This window comes from Nomascus leucogenys, chromosome 5, assembly GCF_006542625.1.
Source record: "Nomascus leucogenys isolate Asia chromosome 5, Asia_NLE_v1, whole genome shotgun sequence".
Lineage (NCBI taxonomy): Eukaryota > Metazoa > Chordata > Mammalia > Primates > Hylobatidae > Nomascus > Nomascus leucogenys.
This window is the reverse complement of record NC_044385.1, coordinates 62,633,903-62,639,862: the sequence shown is the minus strand read 5'-3', so window position 1 is coordinate 62,639,862 and position 5,960 is coordinate 62,633,903.

The window sequence follows — 5,960 nt, the reverse complement described above, 5'->3', positions numbered from 1 at the left end:
AATTCTTCATATTTTGTATATTCATATTTTTGTTTTTGTTTTTTGAGAGGGATTCTCTCTCTGTCTCCCAGGCTGGAGTGCAGTGGCATGATCTCGGCTCACTGCAACCTTCAACTCCCGGGTTCAAGCAATTCTCGTCCCCCAGCTGAGTAGCTGGGATTACAGGCGTGCGTCACCACACCCAGCTAATTTTTGTATTTTTAGTAGAGATGGGGTTTCACAGTGTTGGTCAGGCTGGTCTCAAACTCCTGACCTCAGGTAATCTGCCTGCCTTGGCCTCCCAAAGTGCTGGGATTACAGGTGTGAACCACCATACCCGGCCTGCATATTCGTATTGTACCTGCAATAATACAGCATACTTTGTTTTATGTATTACATAACGTATGTATTGCTTAAAGTATGGTTCTGTGTTCTGGAAGGTATCAGGGTAAGGTAAAAAGACCAACGCCTTTTTAAGTTGTACCAACCTGAGTACCAACTCTTTCCATTATTGGCCATTTGCCTTTGAGGAAATTATTTAAGCTCCTGGGCCTCAGTTTCCTCTTCTGCAAAATAATATCTGATATTAAGGAAAGATTTGGTCTACTCTTACAACATGTTTGGATTTCATTATTTGAAGAAACTTGGATGTTCCAAGTCCTCATGGTTAAAAACTTGATTTGAAAACCCAGTATTAGGCCGGGCACGGTGGCTCATGCCTGTAATCGTAGTTACTTGGGAGGCTGAGGCAGGAGAATCACTTGAACCCAGGAGGCAGAGGTTGCAGCCAAAATTGCGCCACTGCACTCTAGCCAGGGCGACAGAGTGAAACTCTGTCTCGAGAAAAAATAAATAAATAAATAAAAAAGGAAGAAAGAAAGAAAAAAAAACAGTATTGAGGTATAATAATGTGACTTTATTCAGGAGAGTCAGTGAAGCATAGTGGTTAGAAGTTCAAGATCCTGAGTGAGTTACAGAATTGATCTCTCCAAGCCTCACTTCCTTCATCTCTAAAATGATGGGAATAATAATAATAAGACTTATTATATGAGATTGGTGTGAGGAGTAAGTGAGGTTAACCAGTAAAGCATCATCACCATCATCATCCCTGTTTCTACAGCAACAACATTGTGAGGGGGTTTGCTTCTGTAACTATTTTCTGTTGTATACAGTAACATTTTATTTTTCAAAATTTTACTTTATAGTGTAACATTTTAAATCTTAGCATATTAACAAGGATAGTATGTATTATCTGGGAACCACCAAACAGGGTGCTAGGAAGGCACGAACTCATAGTATATTGTCAGCAGCAGTGAAACACTTAAGAGCATCAAAATCATGAGTGATCAAACTCCAAGGGAATTTATCTTAAATTTGACCTGGTTTCTGAGAAAATTTAATTGCTAAATAGCTAAATTTTCACTTTTTAATTTATGTCTTCTTTTTAAAACTCTCATTTATTTGTGTCTCTAATTTTTATTTTCTGCCTTTTTTTTTTTATTTCCAACTTTTAGGTTCAGGGGTACATGTGCAAGTTTGTTACATGGATAACTTGAGTGTCATGGGGGTTTGGTGTACAGATAATTTCGTCACCCAGGTAATCAGCATAATACCTGATAGGTAGTTTCCCAATATTCATTCTCCTCCCACCCTCCACCCTCAAATAGGCCCCAGTGCCTGTTGTTCCTTTCTTTGTGTCTGTATGTACTCTGTGTTTAGCTCCCACTTATAAGTGAGGACATGCAGTATTTGGTTTTCTGTTTCTGCATTAATTCACTTAGGATAATGGCCTCCAGCTCCATCCATGTTGCAGCAAAGGCCATGATCTCATTATTTTTGTAGCTGCATAGTATTCCATGGTGTATATGTACCCCATTTTCCTTATCCAGTCCACCATTCATGGGCACCTAGATTGATTCCATGTCTTTGTTATTGTGAATAGTGCTGCAATGAACATACATATGCATGTATCTTTATGATAGAATAATTTATATTCATTTGGGCATATACCCAGTAATGGGGTTGCTGGGTCGAATGGTAGTCCTGTTTTAAGTTCTTTGAGAAATCTCCAGACTGCTTTCCACAGTGGCTGAACTAATTTACATTTCCACCAACAGTGTATAAGCATTCCCCTTCCTCTGCAACCTCACCAGCATCTGTTGTTTTCGATTTTTTAATAATAGTCATTCAGACTGGTGTGCAGTGGTATCTCATTGTGGTTTTGATATGCATTTCCTGGATGATTCATGACATTGAGCATTTTTCATATGTTTGCTGACCATGTGTATGTCTTTTTTTGAGAAGTGTCTGTTCATGTCCTTTGCCCATTTTTTAATAGGGTTGATTGTTTTTTGCTTCAGTTGTTTGAGTTATAGATTCTGGATATTAGACCTTTGTTGGTTGCATAGTTTGCAGATATTTTCTCTCATTCTGTAGGTTGTCTGTTTATTGAAATTTCTTTTGTTGTGCAGAAGCTCATTAGTTTTATTAGATCGCACTTGTCAATTTTTATTTTTGTTACAGTTGCTTTTTTTTTTTGAGACAGAGTTTTTGCTCTTTTTGTGGAGGGGAGTGCAGTGGGGCGATCTCAGCTCACTGCAACCTCTGCCTCCTGGGCTTAAGTGATTCTCCTGCCTCAGCCTCCCAAGTAGCTGGGATACAGGTGCCCGCCACCATGCCCAGCTAATTTTTTTGTATTTTTCATATAGACAGGGTTTTGCCATGTTGGCCAGGCTGGTCTTGAACTCCTGATCTCAGGTGATTTGCCTGCCTTGGCCTCCCAAAGTGCTGGGATTACAGGAGTAAGTCACTGCACCTGGCCTACAGTTGCTTTTTGACTTTGTCATGAAGTCCTTGCCTGGGCTGTTGTCTAGAATGGTATTTCCTAGATCTTCTTGTAGGGTTTTTATAGTTTTAGGTTTCACATTTAAGCCTTTAATCCATCTTGAGTTGATTTTTGTATATGGTTAAAGGTGGGGGTCCAATTTCAGTCTGCTGAATATGGCTAGTCTAAGGCTATTTTCGATATGTTTTCCTAGAGTAACTCTCAATTTAGAGGCTTCAGTGGCGAAAGAAGGTCAGGATGGATGTTAATCACACTTTTGTTTCTATTCTTTAGTTGGTTTAAACCTTTTCACTTCTTACATATCCTCTATGGTATCTGGAATATATGCTATAATATGAGCCAAGAAGAACAGTGAGATAAGTTCAAATTACCATAAAACCCTAAAGAAGGGCTCTGTTATTGGGGCAAGTATAGTGTGGAGAAAATTAGGGGAAGTGTAAAGATTATTAGGTATGTGCTAACTGAGAGGTAGCAGGATCTGTTTGTTGTTTAGATGAGATTATGGCCTGTGAACAAGAGCCTTAAAGTACTGACAGAAAAAGAAATAATAGTTTTGATAATACATAGAAGTGGAAACAACAATTCAAAGTGAAAATGACTGAATTTGGTTCACTGCTCTACTATGCCCTTCTCAAAAAGAATTGGTCATTGCTATTAACTGCAATTCACCCTTTATTTGTTGTACCATATTTTAAAAGTGTATTCAATATTTAAAGCAGAATTAGACACAATTAACCTGTCACCTTATTTGATTGTGCATCATATAGAATTTCCTTATGTTTAATGTTTCACTATCTCTTATGTTTTCTTTACTGTATTGTGCTTCTTTGGTTTATTAAACATATTTTAAATTACATAAATAATGAAAGTTTACTTGCAAAAAATTCAAATGGTGTAAAAGAATATTATATTTTACCCCTCATTTCTCTTCTTTTTTTCTGAAATAACCATTGTCAATAGTTTGATATATGTTCTCTCAATCCACATTAAATGGCAGTTACACATTTATCTGCTGTTTTATTTGACTTGTATGGGACCATACTATACATATATTGTCCTGCAGTGTGCATATATATATATATATATATATATATATATGTATATTTATTACTTAGCAGTATGTCTTGAAAGCATTTCCTTGTCAGTACATAGAGATAGACCTTATTCATTTTATAGTTCTGTATGTCCCATTGTTATGAACGCAGACCATAATTTCTGTTACCATTTTCCTTTTGAATAGTGGAGCTATAGTAGATCCTTTTACACATGTTCTTGTGTACATGTTTGAATAGTTTCAATTGCTAGAAGGGTCAAAGAATAGGTGTATTTTAAATTGCCATAAATACTTACAAATTCTCTTCTGAAATGGTAGCCAGTTGACCCACTCCAACCAATTATGTACAAATCCTATTTTTCCACAGTCTAACTAGTACTGGATATTGTTAATCTTTCAATGTTCTGGATAAAAACTGATATCAATGGTGTTTTCATTTGCATTTCGCTGATTGATAACCAGATTACATGTCTTTTCATATGTTTATTGGCTATTTGTACTTCCTCTGTGACTTATCTTTTTACATCCTTTGACTGTTTCTGTTGGGATATTTGTTAATCGTGTTTGTAGGAACTCAATATATTATGGGCTTTAATTCTTAAACTCTTACATGTGTTGGAAATATATTTCCCAGTCTGTCTCTTTGCCTTCTTTTAAAATAATTGGACTTTAAAAATCATAGTAAGCATTTGGTTTAATATAAAAGGTGATAATATAAAGCACAAGGCTTATGAAGCAGTTCTTTTTATCACCTATTAGGCCTATTCTCAGAGCCAACGTCTTTTAATCTTTTAGATCTTTATGAAGATGCTCCTTTTGAATGTGGTGCAGAAAGTTAGAAAACACTTAGGCATGGTATCTGGCATAGTGCCCCCAAGGGAGCATTTCATATACAGGCGGTCTGGGGCTTATGATGCTTTGACTTAAAATTTCTCAACTTTATGATGGTTCCAAAGGCGATGCACATTCAGTAGAAACCGTACTTCAAGTCCCCATACAACCATTCTGTTTTTCATGTTCAGGATGTTGTTCCCATAAATTACATGAGCTATTCAACACTTCATAATAAAATAGGATTTATGTTAGATGATTTTGCCCAACTGTAGGCTGATGTAGTGTTCTGAGTATGTTTAAGGTAGGCTAGGCTGAGCTCTGATGTTCAGTAGGTTAGGTGTATTAAAGGCACTTGACTTATGGTATTTTCCCTTCCTAATAAACCCATCGTAAGTCAAGAAGCACCCGTTTCTGATAGAGGTCTACCTTTACCAATTTAAATGGACAAATTTAATGTTCCTGTCTTGTTTTTAAATTGAAGAGCAACAGCAGATCTGAAATAAATACCACAGTTAGCTCTGCATTCTTCACTATTTATTGAACAGTTCAGAGGGCAAGGAAGCAAAGAGAAACGCTCTGAGTGTGTCTTTGCTTGCCAGCTTCTTAATTGTCAACAATTCTACAGTGGCTTTCCTGTATTTTTCTGTTCTCTTCTCTGCTTTGGAGTCAGAAACTTCAGTTCAAATCCCTGCCATGACAACATAACAATCTATCAGCCTGTTTCCTCCTTCATAAATGATGGGTATAATTTCCATCTCACAGGATTTGTAAGTGTTAGAATTGATGTAATGAGGTAATGTATTAATACATACCACTTGCTTCAAAAATAATATGTGTCTCTTTCCACATGCTTCTCAGAGCTCCAGTGCCACGATGGACAGAGTGAGCCACTTTCTTCACTGTCCAATATCAATTTGGGAATGGCAGCTTGCTGTGTTTGTATTTTCAGATTTAGTTAACATTACCTTCCATCAGTGAAATAGAATACTTAATCTTTATTATGTATTTCTCTCATTTTCCAATATCTTTAAAGTCATTTTATCACTATTTTAAAAATCAATTTTGTGAACTCTTGCTTTTGCATGGAGGAAAATGGGATTGGTCAAACATTGAAATGGGATGATTGGTTCTCTAATTTCTCTGTATTTAGTCCTACAGCTAATAGCTTCAAGCTCTCTCCTAGGAAGACAGGACTCTGGGTATGTCCAAATGAGTAGACACTCTTAATGAGTTTTCTCTGTTGTATGC